Genomic DNA, 26,726 nt, shown 5'->3' with positions numbered 1-26,726 from the left:
GGTGATACAAGCATCCAATTCGGCACAAATACCCCATAGACATTCCTCGTTGGCCAGTTGACTGCCCACTTGAATTTTCAATTGAAGAATTACACAGGGGTCAAAATTAAAAGATGCTCCAATCATATTGAAAACTATACCACATTATTTGCCTGCTCATAAAGATTCCAAAAAGGTATACTTTGAAAAATCTGTGACTGAATTCTATGGAGTTATGGGATAAAAACAGCAAGAATGGTGACAAAGGTCAGTTTCAGTTTGTACAGGAGTCAAAAATTAAATTTACTCCAGTTTGTGTAAAAAGTGATGCAAATTATTAGTTGAGTTAACAGGGATTTAAGAAAGAATAATTTGGACCATGTATCATGCTTAGTTATCATGTAATGATGTAGCATATGTCACATGTCATAGAATCCAATGGATGTTGACATTGTTTGATCTTTACTTTAGAAACCAAGCATTCAACACAGTCAAAACTCTTCCATTTATCAACATTCGATTCACCCAAAATACATAAGCATACCAAATGACAAATGTCAGCTCTCCCCAGTTTCTCTGTGTTTGAAGCCATATACACGCAGGCATACACGTACACAGAGGACACTTGGCTTTTTACATATAGGTGAGCACAGATTACCCCATACAGGGCTGAGTAGCAGGTCTCCTCCTCCATGTCCATCCACTTGGTGTCCAGACTGACCTTGCTATGGTCAGCCCTGTGTTGGTTTCAGTGGAGCTTCCTGACAGGATGATGCACTAATATGTGTAAAGGCATCGTGCACCCAGAGCCTGAACCTCAGTCTTATGACTACGTGACGTAAACGGCAGGGAAACTCTGGACTTTAACTTTTGCTGGGGACACTATTACTTTCTGCCACTACATAAAAGCAATGCACCAACACTGTGGCTGATCATCAGCAGGAATACAACCAGTGGACTAGCACAGAGGTCACTCCAGGGGATGTTTCTTGGTGGAGTCAACAGATGGAACCACAATCATCTTTCTGATGGCATATACTATAAATAAAAACATCAAAAATTTGTGACAACAGAAAAACCTCACTGCTACCAACAAATAATGATGTCCTTTAGATGGTGCCATTGATTTTCACTCTTTCTGAATGTTGGACTGTTGTCCTCCTAGATAACAGTCCTTCTCCTAATAAGGAGGAGGACTGAGGAGGACGCTGGACTGAGGAGGACACTGAGGAGGACTGATATTCAGGTTCTGGTTACTGGACAGACTTGTCTGACAATGAGTAGGTCCATTTTTAATCACACTAGTATACCAAAGGAAATTGAATAAGTAGACAAATAAAGATTTGTACTTATGACTTTGCCTCCAAATGCCATCTCTGCTCCTCCACCATGACATAAATACCAACAGTCACAAGGAGCTGGATGGAAAACTGTCACTTCTAAAGCCAGAGTCAAATCTGAAAGACTAAATAGGCAAATCCACAACTAGTATCCTTTGCTACAGAGTCCGTGATTGATGCTGTGAAGTGGAATTCATGTCTAGAAATAGCAGGGCAGCAGGTAATTAAATTTGAAATAAAATAATTCCATGATATTTCTTTTCATATTGTTTCACAAACTGAACATGAAGAAAAACCAGTTTCCTTCTACACGAACCAGAGTAAAGGTGTCTGCAGAAACAATAAGCACATGGTTTAAGTGCCCATGAATGACAAAATATTATGGACTAAATTTGAAAAAACCCACACAGGATTACATGGATGTTTTAGAATATTGAGGAAATTTGAGTTTGATTGCTTTTATACCCGACTGAGTCTGGCAGCAAAATGACCAACAACTCAGCTCACCTATGTTGGCTGATTTATCCAAGCAGCTCTGGTCGGGCCCCATTCTGCTGAACAGGGTCACCACCTGGCAAAAATTGCTACTTTGGTGATCAGCTTGAAAACCAGTGTTCTGCCAAACCTGTGCCGAGACACCTCAAAGCTCCTGAAAATTTGGAACATATTCAAACCAGCATGAAAAGAAGTGAAACGTCTCAGCTTGTGCAGATCCATGCTGAGAAGCATGCTGACCTGCAACACACAGAAGCCGTGCCAAGGCACTGCTCAGGAGAAACCAGCACCATAATTTGACTTTCTCCTGGTGAGGTGATGCAGGCTGGAAGCAAGTTGGCGTTCGGTTTTCACCCTCAGACTGGAATGAATGACCTTGAGAAATCAAGGACTGATGATGGTGTGTTCACCTTGATCACTCAGTTATATGTTCAAAATCAGTCATGCTGATGATGCTGGACAATGGAGATGTCAATGCTGAAACTAAAATCTTTTCAAGAAATCAAAGTCCAAGTCTTTATGGTCCAGGTACCTTCTGTCTTATGGTGAGACTTGGATGCTAACCAGCAAGGTTGGGTAGGATTACTTTGAAAGATTACATGTGGATTAGATGTATGTATGTACATAAATCTGGATTACTTATAATCTGATTACTTTTGGATTACATTTCAAAGTAATCCTACCCAACCCTGCTAACCAGTGACATAAGATAATAACTGGATGTTAAATAATTTGCAGTATTCCGTCACTGGGTTCCTTCTCATGTTGTCAACAACGCGTTAGAATACGAGTTGGGCAGCGGTGGTGGCCAAGTGGTTAGTGCAGTTGGTAGCAGTGCGGAAGGGTCACGGTTCAAACCCCACCGCTGCCACATTTCTCCATGTAATGTGGGGTTGCATCAGGAAAAGCATCCGGTGTAAATCCTGTGAAACTGACTAGGATTTTTGGCGATATAATTCATCATTTGGTGTGCTACTACTAAATCCAACGCATTTCAACAGTTGCTTTTATTAACATGTACTTAATGTTTTTTGTTTAAGTTTTGTTAATGTATTCAGTATTTTTTAATTGATTGTAGAAAAAAATGTAGAACTTAAAATCTATTCATTTGTATTATGTGTGATTTTGTTGCCACATTTTTTAAGTAACCATTAGTCAAAATTCTTACAGTGCACTACAGAACACCCTTGTGTCCTGGATGGCAACCACATAGACAGGTAACTGGTCCATCCTGCCCTCTCCAAAGTAACTAACTATCTTCTGCAGCCAGGTGAAACCTGGCTGTGTCCTTTACCTTCTCCAGGCGCTGAGGTCCTCCACATTGAGCAACTTGCATGCTGGATCATGATGAGAAAACACACCACATGGACACAATGTCAGCGATCCTCGTCATCTGAGTCTCTCCAGGTAACAATACATTTGACACAAAGTCATTCCAGCAGGAACAAAGGATCCTCCAAAGAGACCCAGTATCAAAGACAGACAGACTGATAACTAGTAAAGGACTTTAACTTTTGCTGAATGAAATGAACTCTTGCTGTACGGCCTTCAGAAGAACTTCTCTAAGTCTTATGAGGACCTGATGTAGCCTTGGTAAAATATTACTCTAAATGGTTTCTGCATCTGCTTTTAAGAGGTCTTTATGCTTTAAAAAATAGAACTTGATGTAATTTTGTAGAAAAATGGTTTGAGATGTTCTCCAGGTAGAAAAGCATTTATGTCTCTTTTTTCCCCCTGAAAGCTAAATTTTCACTTGATTTATCAATTTTTCAAAAGTTATTTGGAGATTTGAGGGAAAAGTTCAGCTGTACATTCGGCATAAAGAAATTGACCCACTCGATCACATAACTCCAAAGGTCCAATCACACAGGACACCACTTTTAACCAGAAACAATTGTCTTCATACTACCTCATATTTAGGCCACCAGAGCTTCTGATCGAACTTCTCAAGATCCCGCTGCAGTTTTGTCGTATATCATTTAATTAATTTATTTGACAGGGACAATGCAATCAGACATAGAGGAACCAGTGTTTGCAACTGATGTAATGCAGAAAGAGGTTATACCTACAGTTAATTCACAACTCTTGTCCCTGGTTGGGTCTTTCTACAATTTACATAATTAATAATTCTAAAATTTACATAATTAACAACCTCACTCAACATTTCATTCAATCACTGGTCCACCTTCTCACATCTAAAATTTTCTTGCATTTCCACACTTACCAACACACATCTATAATATACAAAATTTAAAAACTGAATTTCTGTATGTTAACACACTCACTCCTTCATTCAATCCTTCCTTCACCCACTCTATACAATTATAGACTTTTGATGAGGTGTACCTGTGATTATGCGGACCTGGTCAGGATGGGATTCACCGAGGCCTTGGCCGAGGTGAACCTCATTCTGACCTGACTAAAACTGAAAAATCAACCTCAAGTTTCAACTCTTTATTATTACTGTCATACTGCACCAACAGGTCCAAAATACTTAATGAGCACAATTTCTAAAGCCCCTTTCACACCGGGGCTGCCTCGAGCTTCCTGTGGTGTCATGACAATGCAGGAATGTCTGCGTCAGGTGCGTGCTGCAGACAGACTGTGCACTCTGATTTCTCTTCTAGTTTATATTTGTTCTTGTGCTGAGCTGCAGGTCTGTGCTCTGAGTTCTGTTATAGCTTATCTTTCCTACTTTGACCGCGAGATGAACCGCAAATGAACTGTCTGTGAGTAAATGTGGAGATGTCTGGAGTTATACTTGATGTGGACATGTTCTGTCTCTTGCAATCAATCTGTGAGCAGGACTTATGTCCTTTCTTTAACAAAGTGATGAGAGAGTTTACGGAAAGCGAGGAGTGCAGGCAGCCTTTTATTTCTTTTAATTGTTCACATGTGCGCGCACGAATGAATCATCCGTGAGTGGACTGGAGATGTCTGGACTTTTTACTGAATGTTGACATGTCCTGTCTCTGGCAATCAGTCTGTGACCAGGACTTTTATGGATTGTATTTAAACACATTTGTGAGAGAAGACCGAGGAGCAGCTGCAGCAGCTGCAGCCAGCAGCATTGACTGACAGCCAAATTGACAGCCAAAGTAGGCATTGTATCACGTTATCTGATTGGTCGTTATCGATAGAAGGCGTCACTCTATTGGCTAGCGCTACGCTGCACATGAGGTGTACTCGGCTCCACCAGCGGTCATCTCGGCATGTGGTACAGCTCAGAAAGTGGTGAATGGGCCAATCAGAAGTTGGCAAAATCCCATACCGTATAATAATTGCCCTTACAGTGCTATTTACACATGGGCACAACACTGGCAACTTTTAAGCCAAAATTTGAGTCTAGAGGTGAACATCCTAAACTCAGATATGGTCTTGAGCTCCAGCAGCAACAAATTCCACAGCTTTATGCTTTTAAAAGAAAAGACAGACTGATCAAATGAAGTCCTACACTGTGGGACCTTACAATTCATTTGTACTGGCTTTGCACAGCTTTATGAGAGACAGTGTAAACAACGCCACTTTGAAATCATTGTTCTACTGTTGTAAAACAGCTACTGTTAAGAAAGCCATCTCAAAGAATGAAAACTATAAGGTTGTTCTGATACATTCCAAGTGAAATTGAGAAATTAAGTTTGAGAAATTAAACAAAAAAATCCTCTGGCCTGCATTGGCTTTCTGGCTTCATATATATATATATATATATATATATATATATATATATATATAATATATATATATATATATATATATATATATATATATATATATATATATATAAGTATCGGACCTTTTTATTTTTTTCAAAAACCATATGGATTTGAATCATGTGTGATTGCATCAGCCAAGCTTGAACCTTCGTGCGCATGCGTGAGATTTTCACACCTGTCGGTTGCGTCATTCACCTGTGAGCAGGCTTTGTGTGAGCAATGGTCCACCCCTCTCATCGGACTTTTATTGCGAATAAATGTCTGAACGATTTGGAGCTTTGCTGCATCAACTTTTTCCAGAAACTCTGAGAGACCTCCAGGTGGACACCTTTTCAGAAAATTCTGTTGGCTTTCAGGGACGATTTTATGGGGATTCACAGATTAAGGAGTGCTCCAGCCGGTTTAAAGACCGCCCACAGCTGCTGAGAGCGCGCCGTGCTCCAAGCGCCAATCGACAGGCTGAATCAACCAGATCATTTCCAACGTGAAGGCTTTGTTGATCCGGGACGTCGTCTGACTTCCACAAAAAAAGGAAAAAGGCGTGGGCATCAGCACTTTTTTGGCACATTCCACTGTTAAAGGAGTTTTTTTCATGGAAATGAAAAATGGCATGGCAATAAAAATCTGCCGAGAGGGGTGGACCACTGCTCACACAAAGCCTGCTCACAGGTGAATGACGCAACCGACAGGCGTGAAAAAACTCACGCATGCGCACGAAGGTTTAAGCTTGGGTGATGCAATCACACGTGATTCAAATCCATATGGCTTTTGCAAAAAATAAAAAGGTCCGATACTTATATATATATATATATATATATATATATATATATATATATATATATATATATATATATATATTACGGGTGTAACGTACATGTGCGTTCGCGTTGCATGTGTATACATTCAGGGTTGCCAACTTAGCAACTTTCTCGCTAAATCTGGCGACTTTCCAAGCCCTCTTAACGACTTATTTTCCCACAAGTGACTAGCGACAAATCTAGCTACTTTTCCTGGAATTACTGGAGACTTCTGATGTTTGGTGACTGAAAGTGAAAGTGTCTCCCCCTCCTCCTCCGCAGCCTGCAGCAGCCTGAAAGCGCTGAGCGGAGGGATATCTACAATCCTCCTCACTCACTCGTTCAGCCTACTGACCTTGTTTGCTGTGCTGTGATTAAATAGTCCCCAAACTTTGAGAAGCCTTGGCTTTCAGAAGTTATTTTATTTTAATAAGTGATGACCAATTTTAATGGCACAATAAATAAACAAACCAAGAATCACATTTATTTGGGGTTCTAAATATTTTATGGTGGTTTTACTCACTTTTTTCCTCTCCCACAATGTTTTTGTTTTCAAAACTTTATTTAAAAAGCTATATTAACAAACATTAAATGAACAGTTAATAGAAAGAGACAGAATATAAAATAAATTGTACAAAAATAAATGGATTCTTTAACATTAATTCTCTTAAAAAATCCCTTATAGAGTGTGACAGTTTTGGACAAGTTAATTTTTCTGGCAAAAAATATGAAGGTTGAATAAAATGGAACAGGGTTTCGTGGTGGAACTGTTGTGCTGCTCTTTACTTGTGGAAAGGTTTTGTTAAAAGCTGTTTACTAGGAATGTATTTTTTTATAATATTTCATACATTTGTCATTTATTTGAGAACATTTTATTCAACTTATTACCAGGCAGCACTTTGCAGTTATTTTATTTTCCTGTTTGTATAATGTTATAATACATTGTTGATTTAAACAAGCAAATTTAGGTTTTGCATTTTGTTCCCATACTGTACCGAAAATAAACTGAACCGTGACCGAGGTATGTACCAAACCGTGATTTCTGTGTATCATTTTTGTGTAACACACATACCACCCTTTCCGGGTGTTATGTGTGTTCCTCAACCTTGGGTCCTCTACTAGAGACCAAGGACTTTCAGGGTTTGGCACAGTAGCATCGCAGTTCCTAGGACTGTGATCGTTTGGACAGAGACCTTTGATGTTGTGCCGGGAATCTGCTGGAGCCAATCTTCCAATTTAGGCATTACAGCCCCTAGTGCTCCTATTACCACTGGGACCACTTTGGACTTTACCTTCTACATCTGCTCCAGTTGCTCCTTCAGCGCTTGATACTTCCCTATTTTCTTGTGCTCCTTCTTTCTTATGATGCTGTCTGCTGGGGTTGCCACATCAATCACACTGCGGTCTTTTTTCCCTTGTCAACCAGCACTATATCTGGTTGGCTGGCCTGCAGCTGCTTATCTGTCTGGAATTGGAAGTCCCACAGGCCCTTAGCCCTGTCAATCTCAACCACCTTTGGTGGCATCTCCTATCAGTACTTGGGGACTTCTAATCCACATGTGGCACAGATGGTCCTGTGCACACTTCTTGACACTTGGTTGTGCCTCTCAGTGTATACTGTCCCAGCTTGCATCTCGCATCCCGCTACTATGTGCTGGACTGTCTCTGAGGCACATTTGCACAGCCTGTAACTTGGGTTCTGTCTTCTGTGGTAGACTCCTGACTCTATGGATCTGGTGCTTAGGGCTTGTTCTTGTGCTGCCATGATCACAGCCTCCATGCAATGCTGGTCTTCTTGTTGTCAGCAGCTTCCTTTATCTGTCAATGGTACATCACATGAAGGGTCTTGGTCTTCCATGATATGAGTTCAGCTTGAGACTCCGACGAGAGCGGTCGCATCTCCTCCACTCTCCCTTTTCTCTGTTCTCTGCCTTTAACCTTCAAGTCCCTATTTCACCAGACTGTGAATTCCTCAAATCATATTGGATTCTGGATCTATTTGACTACTATTGGATTAACCATGGAATTGATCAGCTGGTCTCTGAATGCTATTGACACCATTTTTTCTACAATAAGGTCAGGACCGGGGGATCCTAACTGCCCAGATGGAATGTATCCTGCGGGCTATGTCTTCGACTCCTGGGGGTCTTGGCGTGTTGCATGCTTGGCGTCTTTCTCCGTGGAGGATCTCAAGGATTTATTCATTTTTGGTCTCATGGTAGCAGGGCTGGTACTTTTTGGCTTATGTGCTGCCCTGATCTATCAGAAAATTGGCAAGACGGCGGCATCAAGAACCATGGCCCCTCGCTTGTCCGTCATGATTAACGAGGTTGGCAAGGCAGTGCATTCTCAGACTGCGATGACTCTTGTACTCAGACACAAATTGGATCACATCTTTGGAGCAGATGCATGCCTTGCAGTTGAAGCTGAAGATTTCAGAAGCCGGTGAATATTCTTACTTCATAATTGGGAATATTCTTAATTCATAATTGGGATTTAGTTGTGCAAGTGGAACTGTTAAAAAGTGATTTCACTGCTGCAACAATAACATTACAGGCTTATCAAGCCGAAGGTCAAATTGCCCAACTGTCTCCTCCTGAGGGATTTGTTTTAGCCTGGGGAACATTGGCTGTTTCTTATCTCATCTCACAAAGACAATAAACTGCTTTTCACAGGACTGAAGCATGTTCCATTCCATCCCCCCACCCCCTCCATCCCCCATCAACACCTACCCTTTCCGGCCCCTGCTTCTCGTCATCCCGTTTCCCGTCGGCGGGGGCAGTGCAGTTTTAGCTGCAAGCCCACCCCCCCAAGCTGATGTTGGCGGCGCAACTCAGGGTTGCTGCATGGCCTTCACCCACTTGCCTCAATTCGGATAACGGACTTCTTCAAACTTAGTGCACATAAACAATGTCAAATGCGTATGTGTTGCCTTTAATTCTGATGTGTGCCATTATTACGGTAAATAAGTAATAACTGTGGACTAATTGCTGTCTGCGGTAACTGGAGTGTAAAAGTAATTTCTCCATTGTGAGATCAATAAAGTATATATCTATCTATCATATCTCCTCTTCCTGTTTCTTATCACTGCCTGTCTTCAGCTGCCTGAGGCATTCTTGGAGGCATTCTTGTAGCAGCTGATCTCGGGGGGCTCTGACAACTCTGTGTCATGCAATGACATGTGTGACAGTTTTAAAGTTCTCCGTCTCTGGATTATGCTTTATTCTGGACTAATTTGACCATCAACAAGCTTTTCTTTCTACAATCATCACCTCCAATTCAAAGTTAAGATGTTCAATTTTTTCAGACTTTGTGCTGTAAAGTTGCGGACTTTTCTGACTATTAAAATGTGATGGAAGTGAAAGCAGAAAAGTGTCAAATCACAGCCTTTTGCTGTGTCTGATTTAACAGGTGCACATCAGGCTGCGGCTCCGAGTCTGAACACGGTTTGAAAAAAATTAATTGTTGGGCTTTTAATCAGGGAAATGACTCCAGTCCCACATGTAAGGGGCTTTAATGGAAATACATTGCGATTGCACAGGACATTTTATCTGATGTGAGCGAAAAATCCGTTGTACAAAATCCATTATATACAGTGTTTATTACATGGAAAACAATACAAAAACTTTGGGACTTTATTTGTCCGGTGACTGCAAATATCTGTTTTTTACGATGGTTTAGATGAGTTTTACTGTACATGGGACTGAACAATAAATTTATCTACCTCGCCAAGCTTTGAATATGAAGTCGGCTTCCATCCCACATGGCTGATTTTATTTTCCCAGATTTTTCTTCTGTTTGGATCTGAAGGGAATCTATATATCTTGAAGCCCTTGCTCTGTCTAATTGTGCATCCAAACGCACAACAACCCGTCAGTTTGAGTGAATCTATATACACTCAACAAAAATATAAACGCAACACTTTTGGTTTTGCTCCCATTTTGTATGAGATGAACTCAAAGATCTAAAACGTTTTCCACATACACAATATCACCATTTCTCTCAAATATTGTTCACAAACCAGTCTAAATCTGTGATAGTGAGCACTTCTCCTTTGCTGAGATAATCCATCCCACCTCACAGGTGTGCCATATCAAGATGCTGATTAGACACCATGATTAGTGCACAGGTGTGCCTTAGACTGCCCACAATAAAAGGCCACTCTGAAAGGTGCAGTTTTATCACACAGCACAATGCCACAGATGTCGCAAGATTTGAGGAAGCGTGCAGGTGGCATGCTGACAGCAGGAATGTCAACCAGAGCTGTTGCTCGTGTATTGAATGTTCATGTCTCTACCATAAGCCGTTTCCAAAGTCGTTTCAGAGAATTTGGCAGTACATCCAACCAGCCTCACAACCGCAGACCATGTGTAACCACACCAGCCCAGGACCTCCACATCCAGCATGTTCACCTCCAAGATCATCTGAGACCAGCCACTCGGACAGCTGCTGAAACAATCAGTTTGCATAACCAAAGAATATCTGCACAAACTGTCAGAAACCGTCTCAGGGAAGCTCATCTGCATGCTCGTCGTCCTCATCGGGGTCTCGACCTGACTCCAGTTCGTCGTCGTAACCGACTTGAGTGGGCAAATGCTCACATTTGCTGGCATTTGGCACACTGGAGAGGTGTTCTTTTCATGGATGATGCAAAGGAGATGTGTTGCACTGCATGAGGCAAATGGTGGTCACACCAGATACTGACTGGTATCCCCCCCAATAAAACAAAACTGCACCTTTCAGAGTGGCCTTTTATTGTGGACAGTCTAAGGCACACCTGTGCACTAATCATGGTGTCTAATCAGTATCTTGGTATGGCACACCTGTGAGGTGGGATGGATTATCTCAGCAAAGGAGAAGTGCTCACTATCACAGATTTCAACTGGTTTGTGAACAATATTTGAGGGAAATGGTGATATTGTGTATGTGGAAAAAGTTTTAGATCTTTGAGTTCATCTCATACAAAATGGGAGCAAAACCAAAAGTGTTGCTTTTATATTTTTGTTGAGTATACATAAATGGCTACTTTTGTCTTTCTGTCTGTCCGGAATAGGCTCTAAAACTACAAAAGGTGAACTCCCCAAAGTTACATATTCTGAACCACCATGACATGGGCTACAACCTGGTACTATTTTCAAACAAAAAAATTAATGTTAAGACAACAATATCTATATACATAAATGGCTACTTTTGTCTTTCTGTCTGTCTGGAATAGGCTCTAAAACTACAAAAGGTGAACTCCCCAAAGTTAAATATTCTGAACCACCATGACATGGGCTACAACCTGGTACTATTTTCAAACAAAAACATTAATATTAAGACAACAATATTAACAATAATCTGATACATACAGTTTTGTCTTTCTGTTTGTCCGGAATAGGCTCTAAAACTACAAAAGGTGAACTCCCCAAAGTTACGTATTCTGAAACACCATGACATGGGCTACAACCTGGTACGATTTTCAAACAAAAAAAATAATATTAAGACAACAATATTAACAATAATCTGATACATACAGTTTTGTCTTTCTGTCTGTCCGGAATAGGCTCTAAAACTACAAAAGGTGAACTCCCCAAAGTTACATATTCTGAACCACCATGACATGGGCTACAACCTGGTATGATTTTCAAACAAAAAAAATAATATTAAGACAACAATATTAACAATAATCTGATACATACAGTTGAACCCCAAAGTTACATATTCTGAACCACCATGACATGGGGTACAACCTGGTACTATTTTCAAACAAAAAAATTAATATTAAGACAACAATATTAACAATAATCTGATACATACAGTTGAACCATATGTACCTCAGTGGCAGTTGAACTCCAGCACAAATCTCTCAGTTTTAATAGCTGGCCGCTGGCCCTATGCATATATGCAGGAGCTCAGTAGCCTGCCTACTGCTATAAACAGAGCCCAGACTCCTCAGCTATATGCTGCTGGCTAGCACACATAGCGTGGGTGTGCATGCCAGTTTGGTTGTATAACCAAGCAGATTCAAATATCCCCCTTGATATGAATGCATCCTTTCTCTGCACATGCTGCACGTGGGTGCTACAAACCTGTTTGACTCTCCTTGAAAATATTTGAACAACTCTACAAACTTTAATGTTTTCAGACCTGTTTATAGCAAAAACAAATGTGAGTATTCTGTCATTTACTGACTAATCATATACTGAACATTTTGTTTTTAAGAATATAAATACACAATTCAATACAAAGTAACTTTCTTCCATGTGCTTTGTTATCCCCATACTCCCGTCTACCAATATTACACCCATGATATTTGACACCATGTGTGAATGAGTAGATATGCCATCCTACTTAAAAATAGTCCTTAAATCTGGTTTAATCATTAAGGCAATATGCATCCTCAAATTGAGATTTTTCTGTACCTAATGGCCAATACTGTGTTATGTTTATCAACTTCAAAATAAATACAGGGTAAACTCTTCATAATGCTGTCCCCAGGAACAAGGACTTAGACCTGCAGATAAGGTGCCAGCTCAGAGATGTAGATGGGTTCTCCCCATGCCAGGCATTGGTGGCTGCGAGGGGGTGGGGGTGGCTGGGGGGGGGGGGGGGGGGGGGGGGTCAATCCACATGAATTTTGATAGTTCTCCCCATGCCAGGCATTGGTGGCTGCGAAGGGGTGGGGGTGGCTGCGAAGGGGTGGGGGTGTCAATTCACATGAATTTTGATAAAACTTATACACAATCACTATGATATAATACTTATCAGAATACAGCCTATTCCTTCTTGGAATGAAGGTTTTCACTCTTAGCAGAGAGCTTTCAACTACAGGCTGTAACTTAAACTTTAAAAGTTTACTGGAAGGCTGTAAATTAAACTTTAAAAGTTTACTGGATAAAATATCAAGCTTTGTCTTTTCTTGCAATTTGTACATGTATTTCTAAACATTTGCACATTTTCTAAAAATAAAGGTGTCGAGTGTACATGATGTGTATCACTTGCCTAGCGTTGATCATAATGTATCAGGCAAACGCATGTTTTCTGTATCACAATGGCACTCTGCAGATCATTTGAAAAAGTGATGTAGTTCTAACTGCTGATGGGGCAGCACCCTTTCAATCAGCCAGTAAGCGGGCATAGAGCTGTGTTCTCCAATGGCGTGTTGTATATAGGCTGCTCATTATGATGTAAATATCATAAATTAAATTTTGTTATTTATCAACTCTTCACAACCTGCTGTCCTATTATAATAGTGCACTAGCTTTGGGGTTGATCTAATAGTTTTGGTATGTTGATGTTTCATGGCTGAAACTGTTTTTAGTGGTCAAACCTCTTTTTTTACAATTGAAAAGATTGTTTGTTCTCTAAATATACCAGTGAATGCATAACTTTAAGAAATATGCAAGGCAACATTTACACCATTTAAAGATGGAATGCCTCAAAGTGTGCAAAAAGAAACCACTACTTTTGCTGATAATATGGCTGGCCTGAATATGGCAGAACCTGCGATCTTCTACAGTTAGTTAGTCAGATGCTCCAGAGTTGGTAACCCCAATCAGCTGTATATCCACTTTCCTGACAGAAGGACAAGGAACATTGTCTACCAAGAGGCTATTCAGAACTATTGGTCAGTAAAAGCTACATTTAAATATATATTCAACATCACAAATCCATAATTAACATTTGTTTAAAAGCCATTTTATTTTTGTAGCATTCTTATAAACTAGATTTGCAATGTATCAACAATTATAAAGGTCATAACATTAATTCTGATGAATGATTATGAGCATACTTGATCTGCAATATAAAGTCTGAAGAACTTCATTGTTGTTTCTTGTATGCAGCAAAATTCAGTTTTCTCTCTTGGTTTGGGGATTCCACCTATTTTGGGTTTTTAGTTCAAACCTTTGCCTATTCAGACTACATATATACTTATAAGATATCTACAATTATGACAAAATATAAACTTTGGAATATTTTATAGATTATATCTTAAACAGGTTAACCTGGGCAACGCCGGGTACCCCAGCTAGTAAATAAATAAAATAGCTGGATTTCCATGCAGATTAGAGATGGCACCATGAGTCACGTGACCGGTTTTTGACTCATCATGTTGCCACTCTCTCAATTAAGGCACTCTCGTCTTACCTTGTTTCTAAATCTGTGTAAGTGAGCACTTCTCCTTTGCTGAGATAATCCAGGTGTGTCTTAGGCTGGCCACAATAAAAGACCCCTCTGAAATGTGCAGTTTTGCTTTACTGGGGGATCTGGTGGGGAGGAGAGTCAGAAAACCAGTCAGTATCTGGTGTGACCATTACTTGTCTCACGCAGTGCACCACATCTTCTTCGCACAGAGTTGACCAGGTTGTTGACTGTGGTCGGTTGGTGCACTCTTCTTCAATGGCTGTGTGAAGTTGCTGGATATTGGCAGGAACTGGAATACGCTGTCGTATATGCCAATTCAGAGCATCCCAAACATACTAAATGGGTGACATGTCCAGTGAGTATGCTGGCCATGCAAGACCTGGGATGTTTTCAGCTTCCAGGAGTTGTGTATGGATCCATGTAAGATGGGGCCGTGCTGCAATATGAGGTGATGGTCGGGGATGAATGGTGCAACAATGGGCCTTGGGATCTTGTCATGGTATTCCTGTGCATTCACACTGCATCAATAAAATGTGTTCATTGTCCATAACATATGCCTGCCCATACCATAACCCCACCGCCACCATGGGCCACTTGATCCACAACGTTGACATCAGCAAACCACTCACCCACACGTCACACACGCTGTCTGCCATCTGCCCTGAACAGTGAAAACTTGGATTTATCCATGAAGAAAACACCTCTCCAATATGCCAGACACCAATGAATGTGAGTATTTGTCCACTGAAGTCGGTTACAATGATGAACTACAGTCAGGTCGAGATCGAGATGAGGACGACGAGCATGCAGATGAGCTTCCCTGACAGTTTGTGCAGAAATTCTTTGGTTCTGCAAACAGATTGTTGCAGAAGCTGTCTGGGTGGCTGGTCTCATACAATCTTGGAGGTGAACATGCTGGATGTGGAGGTCCTGGGCTGGTGTGGTTACATGTGGTCTGCAGTTGTGATGCCAGCTGGATGTACTGCCAAATTCTCTGAAACATCTTTGGAGACAACTTATGGTAGGCAAATGAACATTCAATTCATGGACAACAGCTCTGGTGGACATTCCTGCAGTCACCGTTCCATCTGAATGCTCCCTTAAAACTTGTGACATCTGTGTTATTGTGGTGTGTTTTAAAACTTAACATTTTGGAGTGGCCTTTTGTTGTGGCCAGCCTAAGGCACACCTGTGCAATAATCATGGTCTAATTAGCATCTTGATATGCCACACCTGTGAGGTGGGATGGATTATCTCAGCAAAGGAGAAGTGTTCATTAACACAGATGTAGACAGATTTGTGAACAATATTTGAGAGAAATATGTTTAAAGAAATAGGAAAGAGAAATATGAAAATAAAGACAGAACAAAATAAAAAGACAAAGAATAAAAACAACACAGCACAAAACCCCATAATGCCAGCACCTGGGATCTGGGTAGAAAGCAAGCCGGGAATGGTGGTGGGGCGCACATGGCAGGGCAAGCGCTGTGGTCCACTCTTTTGAAGACCTGCCATGTAACACTGCTGGGTGTCGCGCTCTCATCATATTAAAGATATCAAAGACTGCTCTTAACCTACCTGTGGTGCTGAGCCGAGATGTTCGACAGGGGAAGACGATTATTATCAGCTTCAGGGCACAGGCAGAATTACTTTGTCCAACACCTTTGAGCCGAGTTGCAATCATGAGCTAGGCAGATGTGTCGACATGTTCCGCGCCACTGAGGGTTTTCCAAGAAACAGTGAAGAAAGGCAACACCAAGGAGGTGCACTTGGTGCTGCAGAACATGACAACCTGTGAATTAAATGTCAACTCCTTCAGCCCAGAAGGACAGACGGTGCTCCACCAATCTGTCATTGACGAGAACCTCGAGCTGGTAAAACCGCTGGTGAAATTTGGTGCAGATATCTGACTGGCCAACAGTGAAGGGTGGAGAACAGTCATTTATAGCTACACAGTTGTGCCAGATTTAAGGGAAACAAAAACAGCTTTGCAAGCATCACCACAAACAACCACTGCAAAGCAACCAAACACAGTGTCCTTTGCGCTTTCAAATCCAAAACACAGTGCTACTTTTACACTGCGCTCCGCTGCGAAAATTTCAAATAAAATAAATAAAATGAAACAGCCACGCCAGCCAGTTTTGTCAGTTGTGCGCTCCACTCTAGTGGGAGCCAATCTGGAGCACATGTTGATTGTGTGCCACAGACTTTGCACATTACAATATTTTCTTTGCGCACCCCGAACAGGATTTGGGGGGGGGGGGGGGGGGGTTCGGCTCATCGGGGGCACAGTAGGGATGTGCCTACGCAATCAGACTGCTCAGAATGCTGGCGGGTTGCCATTTTGGATGCCAGCTCATATGCCAGTTCGAAAGCCATTTGAGGAAGCAGTCACACAGCGGTATGACCGCCGTACCAATATTCCCTAGTTCGAATGCAGCATGACAGTACTGTGCCTGTTCTCTACAGTCGTGCTGGCTGTGTGAATTTAGCCTATTTTCCTAAGTGCCACATGAAAGCTGTCTGAGGAATTCAAATGCAGCTTGAATGCAGTTCGACTGCAGGTCAAATTGCACGAATGACATTCAAATGTCCATTTGTACAGTAAGAATGCAGTCTGACTGGAACTCCACCACCGTTCAGATGTTTTCCAGCACGAGTGACACACGAATGTGCCAATTGCTGTAGGAATCCTGTACGAGGTGTTTGAGTGCAGTTTGAATATAACACGAATTGCACGAATGACATTTGAATACCAATTTGTACAGTATTCATGCAATTCATCCTCAAGTGTGATGGGGGTACAAAGAAGATTTCAAGTCTCAGAAAATCATAGAATGAAGTGAAGCCAGATTTGTATTGTTGTGTGTTGTGCGAACGCTAACATGAAGATCGCACTAATAATACTTTGGCTTCAAATTTGTATATTATATTGTAGTGGAGTATTTTCAAAATGTACACAACATCACCAAATAACATTGAAACTCTTAAAAGAGGCACCTTTGAAAAATCTGCTGAACTTTATTACATTATATTTGTCTGATTTTGCCCCTAAATATTCTCAATATAAGAACCAAGATGGTGGTAAGAAGGCATTATAAGCTTCAGCTTCCTCTGCAGCCAGTCTATTCACTCTGAGCGGACATTCAAAAACCTCCAGATTAAATCACAGCAATGTTCATTTGTTGCAGCTCACCTGAGGTCTCAGTGGCAGCAAACGTTCCCTCTGGAGGCTGAAAACGTGCACAGAGATTTACTCGACTCCGCAGGCTGCCGGCTGATCGCAGATATTTCAAAGGATTTATTGTCTGTGTATGCACCTTCCACACTGAGAGTCGGTGTGATTTTGCAGCTACCTGCTAATGGAGTGCATGCCTGTGAGTGTGCATGTGTTCTTTGATGGGTGCATGCTTTGTTTGATGCATACATGCCTCCTGACTTTTACAGGTTTATACTTTAATGCTTTAAATAGTCAGTTCAAACATGCTTTACCCATTTATATCAGTTAAGGGTGTTGGGGGGGGGGGCATAACGGCAGCATTCATGTTAGGTCATTAGGTGAGAGGTGGGGTTGAACAGGTCCCCAAACTATCTCAGGGCTGATGCATACAGTCAGACAAACACATACACACATTTGACTCACACCTACGGTCAGTTTAGAGTCAGCTGTAAAAATGTTCTCAGATTTTTTGAATTGTGGTGTAACTTTAAATTACAGCCTTTAAGTGTCTGATGAATATTTATGGCTGATTATCAGTCATAACTTGTCTGACATGGATTAAAGCACATTATAATACCTTAGATTTCAATATGACTCACTTAATGCAGTGATTATAAGACCTCACACGACCTTCATTCAAAACAATTAATTTTCCTTATTGTACTGGCTCACCTATGGAAATGTTTTACATTTTCTGCTCCCTTTTCTGCTCCCATTCTGTCCCTATGACTTACAAGCAAAATCACTTAGACTGAGATAACCTCGTGTAATTCTGTAATCTGGTAGTTTTACATTTTGAACTCCACACAAGCCCCTGAATCTCATTGAGCAAAAATCCAAAATCACACCGACGGGACAATCATTGGTCGAGCAGTCTGAGAACATGCAGAACAAAACAAATCTATCAAAATACACCCAACAAAAATATAAACGCAACACTTTTGGTTTTGCTCCCATTTTGTATGAGATGAACTCAAAGATCTAAAACTTTTTCCACATACACAATATCACCATTTCCCTCAAATATTGTTCACAAACCAGTCTAAATCTGTGATAGTGAGCACTTCTCCTTTGCTGAGATAATCCATCCCACCTCACAGGTGTGCCATACCAAGATGCTGATTAGACACCATGATTAGTGCACAGGTGTGCCTTAGACTGCCCACAATAAAAGGCCACTCTGAAAGGTGCAGTTTTGTTTTAATGGGGGGGGGGGGGGGGATACCAGTCAGTATCTGGTGTGACCACCATTTGCCTCATGCAGTGCAACATATCTCCTTCGCATAGAGTTGATCAGGTTGTCAATTGTGGCCTGTGGAATGTTGGTCCACTCCTCTTCAATGGCTGTGCAAAGTTGCTGGATATTGGCAGGAACTGGTACACGCTGTCGTATACGCCGGTCCAGAGCATCCCAAACATGCTCAATGGGTGACATGTCCGGTGAGTATGCCGGCAAGAACTGGGACATTTTCAGCTTCCAAGAATTGTGTACAGATCCTTGCAACATGGGGCTGTGCATTATCCTGCTGCAACATGAGGTGATGTTCTTGGATGTATGGCACAACAATGGGCCTCAGGATCTCGTCACGGTATCTCTGTTCATTCAAAATGCCATCAATAAAATGCACCTGTGTTCTTCATCCATAACAGATGCCTGCCCATACCATAACCCCACCGCCACCATGGGCCACTTGATCCACAACATTGACATCAGAAAACCGCTCAGCCACACGATGCCACACACGCTGTCTGCCATCTGCCCTGAACAGTGTGAACAGCAGCTGTCCGAGTGGCTGGTCTCAGACGATCTTGGAGGTGAACATGCTGGATGTGGAGGTCCTGGGCTGGTGTGGTTACACGTGGTCTGCGGTTGTGAGGCTGGTTGGATGTACTGCCAAATTCTCTGAAATGCCTTTGGAGATGGCTTATGGTAGAGAAATGAACATTCAATACACAACAGCTCTGGTTGACATTCCTGCTGTCAGCATGCCAATTGCACGCTCCCTCAAATCTTGCGACATCTGTGGCATTGTGCTGTGTGATAAAACTGCACCTTTCAGAGTGGCCTTTTATTGTGGACAGTCTAAGGCACACCAGTGCATTAATCATGGTGTCTAATCAGCATCTTGATATGGCACACCTGTGAGGTGGGATGGATTATCTCAGCAAAGGAGAAGTGCTCACTATCACAGATTTAGACTGGTTTGTGATGAGTTCATCTCATACAAAATGGGAGCAAAACCAAAAGTGTTGCATTTATATTTTTGTTGAATGCATGTCCAAATGATCTCATGCTACAACTTACCCCCCTCTTGTGAACAAGACCCCAAGACATTTAAACTCCTGCACTTGGGGCAATAACTCTCCCTTGATGCCAAGGGGACAATCCACCCTTTTACAACCATAGACTCAGCTCTTCATCCCAGTCACTTTACACACAGCCTCAAACCTGTTCAGTGCACATCAGAGGTCACAGTCTGATGAAGCCAAAAGAACCATATTATCTACAAAAAACAAAGATGAATTCAAAGGTATGATGTACAATTTCATCTTTTCCCGACTTTGTGCTGTAAAGTTGCGGACTTTTCTGACTATTAAAATGTGATGGCAGTGAAAGCAGAAAAGTGTCAAATCACAGCCTTTTGCTGTGTCTGATTTAACAGGTGCACATCAGGCTGCGGCTCTGAGTCTGAACACGGTGTGAAAAAATAAATTGTCGGGCTTTTAATCATGGAAGTGACTCCAGTCCCACATGTAAGAGGTTTTAATGGAAATACATTGCGATTGGATGGGACATTTTATCAGATGTGAGCGAAAAATCCGTTATACAAAATCCGTTATATACGGTGTTTATTACATGGAAAACAATGCAAAAACTTTGGGACTTTTTTTGGCCGGTGACTGCAAATATCTGGTTTTTATGATGATGGTTTAGATGAGTTTTACTGTACATAACTGTACATGGGACTGAACAATAAATTTATCTACCTTGCAAGGCCTTGACGATGAAGTCGGCTTCCATCCCACATGGCTGACTTTATATTCCCAAATTTTTCTTCTGTTTGGATCTGAAGGGAATCTATACATCTTGAAGCCCTTGCTGTCTATTTGTGCATCCAAACTCACAACAACTCATCATTTTGAGCAAATAAATAAATAAAATAGCTGGATTTCCATGCATGAAACTCTGGGGTCACCAATCTGGACACCCTCCAGTCCCTGACTGCACCTTGTTCCCTGACATGATTGTGACAAGGGGCAGCCCTGGTGGAGTCCAACCCCCATTGGCAACAGGTCTGATGTGATCCAGAGACGGTTGTGAACACATGTCCTACTTTGGCTGTATAGAGATCAGATCATACATTGTAGCAGTCCCAGTAACCCACACTCCCACAGCACCCCCTTTTCCAAGTCCACAAAACACATCAAGACTGGCTGGTCATACTCACACGCCCCTTCTAATATTCTTGCATGGGTAAAGACCTGCTCCACTGTTCCACAACCAGGAAGGAACTTGCATTGCTTATGTTGAATCTGTGGTTTGATGAGCATTCAAAGTCTCTTCTCCAGTACCCTGGCATAGGCTATCCCAGAGAGGCTGAGAAGTGTGATTCCCCCTTTTTTTGAAGATGTGTCTGATGTTTTGCAGAAGCTGTCCGTGCTTGGCCCTGGATTCTTCAGCATGAGTGGATGAAAGTTTATGTCTTCATCTAAATTAAACACCAGTCCATCACACATTATGTCTCCAGCCAAGGTCAGTACCCATTCACACCTGGGTGGATAAGCACCAGAACCGACGGGCCTCTGGGTCAATATAGGACTTCACTCTTCTTCTCTTCTACTTCAAAGCCCAAAGTAAAACAGAGACAAAAGAGAAAATTTGCGGTATACAGATGACTACCTCCAACTGCACAGCATGAAAAAACTTTCAACAATCACATCTGCAGCAAAGTGAGTTCGTTTCAGTGCATTAAATAGCTCTTGCTACCTAAAAGCTATTTCTGTTGCTGCTTGTCCTTACAGACAGTTTGCTACAGATTGTACAAAGAAAAACAAAAAAAAAAACAACAACCTAAAAGGACCTTTTAAAAACATTCTTTTTCCTACTCATATTTAGGGTTTCAACAACACGAAGTCCTACAAAGTGTTTATGGACAACAGGTGGACTTTAGCCACAGGTGAGGAAGTTAAGATAAGATAAGATAAGATGTGTCTGATGTTTTGCAGACACTGTAACAGGCCACTGTGGTGAACCTGAAGGGAATTCTTTCAATTTACCAGTTTACTATTTAACAATTTACCAGTTGGTGAGGATGACCCTGGTCGTCTCCCTAGGGAGGTCTTCCAGGCATGTTCATCTGGGATTTGTTTTTTAACCTTTATTTAACCAAGTTAGTCCCATTGAGATCAAGACCTCTTTTGCAAGGGAGACCTGGACAATTCTAAAGTTTCCAATCCACCTAACCTGCATGTCTTTAAATGTGGGAGGAAACCGGAGCACCTGGAGGAAACCCACGCAAACACAGGGAGAACATGCAAACTCCACACAGTTGGGAATCGATCCCATGACCTTCTTGCTGTGAGGCAACAGTGCTAACCACTAATCCACCATGATGCGGGACCCAGGAAAGAACGAGGACACACTGAAGAGATTATATTGCCCAGATGTCTTGTGATTGCCTCAGGATACCCCAGGATATCTTTGGCCAACAGAAGTTTGCCAAAAACATCCTGTGGAATGAGCTGCTTGGTCAGCTGCCATCATGACCTGGACCCAGATAAATGGAAGAAATTGAATGAATGAATGAATGAATGAATGAATGAATGAATGAATGAACGTTCAAATGACAGCTCCTGCTTGCTCTGTACCCACTGTACAGACTTCAGTGTGAACAGTGGGACAGTTACCTCCCAAACACTTAGTCTTCCAAGTCCAAATGAAACCTTACTAATTTAGCATCTGTCGACGGATGCACATGTGGCTGTATATCATCTGTCATCTTCTCCCAGACACATTGGCCATACCCCCTTCCACAAGTTCATATGTTTCTGAACTGATTTCAGATATACAGATTTAAAGTTCACTTTTGCAACTATACTTTAGTTAGTTATACTTTAGTGTCCGTGCTTGGCCCTGGATTCTTCAGCATGAGTGGATGAAAGTTTATGTCTTCATCTAAATGAGACACCAGTCCATCACACATTATGTCTCCAGCCAAGGTCAGTACCCATTCACACCTGGGTGGATAAGCACCAGAACCGACGGGCCTCAGGGTCAATATAGGACTTCACTCTTCTTCTCTTCTACTTCAAAGCCCAAAGTAAAACAGAGACAAAAGAGAGAATTTGCGGTATACAGATGACTACCTCCAACTGAACAGCATGAAAAAACTTTCAACAATCACATCTGCAGCAAAGTGAGTTCGTTTCAGTGCCTTAAATAGCTCTTGCTACCTAAAAGCTATTTCTGTTGCTGCTTGTCCTTACAGACAGTTTGCTACAGATTGTACAAAAAAAAAAAAAAAACACAACCTAAAAGGACCTTTTAAAAATATTCTTTTTGCTACTCATATTTAGGGTTTCAATAACACAAAGTCCTACAAAGTCTTTATGGACAACAGGTGGACTTTAGCCACAGGTGAGGCAGTTAAGATAAGATAAGATAAGTCTTTATTGTCACTCTCAGTAATTTGTATTAGGCAAATTAAGTGTAACAGCAGTGTGTGCAAATTCACCTGTTATTCTTCACAAATTTGATTGATTGATTGATTGAGTGTGTGTGTGTGTTTGTGTGTGTGCGTGTGTGTGTGAGAGAGAGTGAATTTGAGGCATCATTACAAAGCACTTTGAATCTGTACTTTAGATGGAAAAGTCTTACAGAAATCCATTTCTCGGTTCGATGTTCGCATGGTTCACTCATAAGAGCTGTTTTGCCGTGAGTCACCCTGAGTTGTAATTATTCGTACTATGTATAAAGGGGCCCTTATCTGTGCTCTTTCCTCTTCCATGGCATTGTTCAATCAATTACTAAAACAATTATAATGGTAAATATATTTGACAAAGCTTTAACAACATTAACTTTTATAAAGTAAACTTTAAAACATCCATAAACATGACAGACTGATTCATCAGACTGTGTGTGTTGAGAAGTTGGCAGGAGTATTTTGAGGAGCTGATGCATGAAGAAAATGAGAAGGCTGGATCATGTGCAATAGAGTCATGAACTGACATGAATGAAGCAGTGCACTCTTAATGTCCACATCTGCTGGCCCAGTGTGTTCAGCTAGCCCCGCGTGCGAGACGCACACACGTGCAAGACACATGCACTACATGTGAGTTGATTTTTGCAACGCCACACTCGTGGGGTCACTTAGACAAATTTGACATTCAGTTCAAAAGTGATTGTCTGCTGACTGTTTTTGTGCTGACAGCGCGAATGGCCACACATTTTCTAAGTGTCAGGGGAGTGGTGTTGAATGTTTGTGTGTGTCACCTGGAATTTGGCCGACATCTGCTGCGAGAGGGATCGAATGGGCTCACAGGGCACCCTCTGTCTTTCAGCCACTAGTGTGCACAAATAGTTGTAGCAACATGTGTATGAGGCGTTGGAGGCAGCTCCAATTTTTCATAAATGGCATGCAATTCCTGCTTTGTGTGCTAGTTGGCTTAAATTGTTTTATGTGTGAAGGGGCCCTTAATAAAGCCTTGGAAAGTGAGAGGATGCATGAGAAGTGGAAAAAAACTGTGATGGTTCTGCTTTTTAAGCAGAGCTGAAGTAACTATAGAGGCAAAAAGTTGATCAGCCATAGCATGAAGTTATGGGAAAGAGTCATGAAAGCTTTTCTTAGAAAACAGGTGAAGATCTGTGAGCACCAATATGGTTTCATTCTAAGAAAGAGTACTGCAGATGTTTGCTCTGAGAGTGCTGATGGAGAAGTATAGACAAGACCAGAAGGACTTACGTTGTGTTTTTGTTGATTTAGAGTAAGCTTATGACAGGGTGCCAAGAGAAGAGTTGTGGTATTGCATGAGGAAGTCTGGAGTGGCAGAGAAGTATATGAGGGTAGTGCAGGATATTAGGGATGTGAATCGTACAACTCACAATTCAATTCGATTCCGATTCTTGGGGTGACGATTCGATTCAGAATCGATTTTCGATTCAAAGAGCTCTGAGAAATAGTTATATTACTTAAAAAATGTTTATGTTTAAGAAAATGCAGCTTTACAAGGTTAATCAAGTGATTCTAGATGTAAATTTACTTATCTGCTTTGCTCATTCGGAGTTGGCTGGCAGTTTAGCGAAGCACTGGTCAGTAGTTGGCAGATACTGCTGCTCCCCTCTTTTAGCTCCGGGTGATGACGTAGCATGTGGGCTTGCGGATATGAAGTGTTTCCGAAGTACTTGACTTTCATTTTGCAGATTTTGCACACTGCATAAGTCATGTCAAGCTCCTTGTTACGCAGCAAATAATAAAATCCAAAATGCACCCAAACATTTGCCTTCAGCAAAGACTGTGCTGGCTGAATTAGCTCTTCGTCTGCCATGCTAAGCTGCAGCTCACGAATGTTTGAAGCACGCCGGACGCCCCCCCCCTTGCGGGGACACTGTAGTACGGAAGTCGTTGCCTGACAAACAGTACATGCAGCGAGTAAGCAAGAAAATGTTTAAAAAATGCTTTTTAAAAATCAATTCTTGGACATTTTGGATCGATTCAGAATCTTAATAAATAAGAATCGCGATTCGGACGTGAATCGATTTTTTTGGACACCCCTACAGGATATGTACAAGGACAGTCTGACAGTGGTGAAATACACAGTAGAAATGACAGATCCATTCAAGGTGGAGGTGGGATTACACCAAGGATCAGCTCAGAGCCCTTTCCTGTCTGCAGTGGTGATAGACAGTTTGATGGACAAGATCAGACAGGAGTCTCCATGGACTATGATGTTTGCAGGTGACATTGTGATCTGTAATGATAGAAGAGTAGTTGAGACTAGCCTGGAGAAGTGGAGATATGCTCAGGAGAGAAGCATGAAAGTTGGCAAGACTGAGTATGTGTATGTGAATGAGAGGGAGCCTTGTGGACTAGTGCAGTTACAAGGAGTAGTGATGGAGAAGGCAGATGAGTTTAAATACTTGAGGTCAACTATCCAAAGTAAAAGTGGTGAGGCAGAGTGGCGAATAAGAGTGCAGGCAGGGTGGAGTCGGTGAAAATAGGTGGCAGGAGTAATTTGTGTGAGAAGGATATCTGCAAGATTGATGGGGTAAGTTTACAAGACAGCAGTGAGACCAGTTATGTTGTACAACTTAGAGACGGTGGTACTAACACAAAGACAGGAGGCACAGCTGGAGGTGGCAGAGCTGAAGATGTTGCAATTCTCTTTGGGAGTGATGAGAATGGACAGAATTAGGAATGAATATATCAGATGGACAGTTTGGAGACTAAATCAGAGAGGTGAGACTGGACATGTGCAGAGGAGGGACCCAGGGTATATAGGAAGAAGGATGGTGAGGATGGAGCCACCAGGCAGGAGGAGAAGAGGGAGGCCAAAGAGGAGGTTTATGGATGTGGTAATGGAGAACGTGCAGGTGGTTGGTGTGACAGAGGAAGATGCAGAGGACAGAGTGAGATGGAAACGATTGGTTTGCTGTGGTACCCTTAATGGGAGCAGCTGAAAGAAGAAGAAGAAGAAGAAGTTGTCACAGCTGTCACCTCCATTCAAATGTCCCTCATTTCTAATAATGAAAGCCAGCATTCATACTGATGCATTTTTCTATTTTGTCAGTTGGAGACTGAAATTCAGTCAATCATTTTGTCAATTTGTGCTTTGTTTCTGTTTGCTGCCTGCTAAGATTCAAATATATTTTAACATTTTTAATGTACAAACCAATAAACAAAAACTCTGTTTTAACAAATATATATCCTAGGTTTTTCTGGGTTCAGTTTCAGATCATTTGTGAATGGGGGGTGGGAGAGGGGAGCTTTCATTTCATTTTGCCATAAAAAAAATCTTGGCTTAAAACCTTTATGTGTGCAGTTTAGAACAGGTTGGT

The 26,726-nt window shown here is 41.6% G+C and overlaps 1 protein-coding gene and 1 long non-coding RNA gene across 2 annotated transcripts in view; both read right to left on the bottom strand.

The window, feature by feature from the left end:
- The window catches only part of ntrk3b (neurotrophic tyrosine kinase, receptor, type 3b), a 618,832-nt gene that overhangs the window by 115,182 nt on the left and 476,924 nt on the right, over window positions 1–26,726 (bottom strand). The window lies entirely within an intron of this gene.
- Window positions 7,976–20,569, bottom strand: LOC117523079. The gene is made up of 4 exons (XR_004564410.1): window positions 20,557–20,569; window positions 19,416–19,420; window positions 14,212–14,217; window positions 7,976–8,098 (listed from the first exon to the last, which is right to left on the bottom strand). It is a non-coding gene; the product is annotated as an uncharacterized LOC117523079 (long non-coding RNA).

This window comes from Thalassophryne amazonica, chromosome 2, assembly GCF_902500255.1.
Source record: "Thalassophryne amazonica chromosome 2, fThaAma1.1, whole genome shotgun sequence".
Taxonomy (NCBI): Eukaryota; Metazoa; Chordata; class Actinopteri; order Batrachoidiformes; family Batrachoididae; genus Thalassophryne; species Thalassophryne amazonica.
The sequence above is the reverse complement of the archived record's forward strand: the minus strand, read 5'-3'. Positions and strand labels throughout refer to the sequence as shown.